We start from the raw sequence: 1,381 nt of genomic DNA, 5'->3' as shown, positions 1-1,381 counted from the left end.
TGACTGTATCTTCAAGAATTTTAATTCTTTACTCATCAGAACAAAGTAATATATTCCGCTAAGCCCGACTTCAAGAATTTATTATGGCATATTCAACGGTTGAGCTGATTTGGGAGCAATCTTTAACTAATATGGGGTGGCACGGTAGCACTGTGTTGCTTCACAGCACCAGGGTCCCAGGTTCAATTCCGGCCTCGGGTGACTGTCTGTGTGGAGTTTGCACGTTCTCCCCGTGTGTGCGTGGCTTCCTCCCACAGTCCAAAGATGTGCAGGTCAGGTGGATAAATTGCCCTTAGTGTTCAAGAAGATCAGGTGGGATTGCTGGGTTACGGGGTTAGGGTGGAGGTCGGGTGCTCTTTCCAAGGGCAGGTGTAGACTCGATGGGCCGAATGACCTCCTTCTGCACTGTAAATTCTATGATTCCCCCACCATCTCCATTATCTCTGCTTAGTGTATGGGCTGCCTCGCCAGAGCACTTCAGCAGGTTGTTGCCTCATAGTTCCCTGTTCGAATCTCTTCAGCATCAACCTTGGCCTGGCCAAAGTCCCCAATTACATTCCCCGTGATGCTGTCCATGAGGCCTAACCCTCCTTATCCTTCACAAATACTCAGCAATGTTCAATACGGCAGGCCATGGTTCCATTAGCTCCCCGACAATGTTCAGCTTCATGGGACTGGCTTCACATGGCTACCTGTCTATGTAGCCAGTACATCATTATTAACTCTCTTCTCTTGAGCCCTCCAGCGATCTATTCAGAGCCCATTCCTTTTCTTTAAGTACATGTTGTCCTGCCCCTCGGTGACATTAGATAAAAGCATGGAGGCTAATTCCACATGTATTCTGATGATACCCAGCCCAACCGCCCCATCACTTCCTCTGCCTCTCCAAGTCTCTCTTTTCTTTTTAAAATCTTACTAAAAATCTTTTTTGGGTCACTCTCCTAACTGTCCAACTGCAGCTCAACATACAATTCTCTATAACCTTACCTCTTTCACTAATTTCAAAATTGTTTCCTTTCCCTGTCTGTAGAGCACTTTGCATATTTCCTACATTGAAGGAGTGATTATACACCTGAGTTATGACTATATTTTGGCAAATTGCTTTTCCAGATAGTGAATTACTTTTTCTCTACGGATTTGGGAGATGTCCACAAGTAAGTTATTCTCAAAAGTTCATCAAAAGAGTTCAAAAGTTGAGGGTTCAAGCGCCGGTCTAGAGGATTGAGCACATAATTTAGGTGGCACTTCATAGAGTTCCTTTAGTGCAAAAGGAGGCCAACCGGCCCATCGAGTCGACACTGACCTTCTGAAAGAGCACCCTAGCTAGGCCCACTCCCCTGCCCTATCCCTGTCACCCTACAACCCATTTAAACTGCACATC

Source organism: Scyliorhinus torazame, chromosome 19, assembly GCF_047496885.1.
Source record: "Scyliorhinus torazame isolate Kashiwa2021f chromosome 19, sScyTor2.1, whole genome shotgun sequence".
NCBI lineage: Eukaryota > Metazoa > Chordata > Chondrichthyes > Carcharhiniformes > Scyliorhinidae > Scyliorhinus > Scyliorhinus torazame.
The sequence above is the reverse complement of the archived record's forward strand: the minus strand, read 5'-3'. Positions refer to the sequence as shown.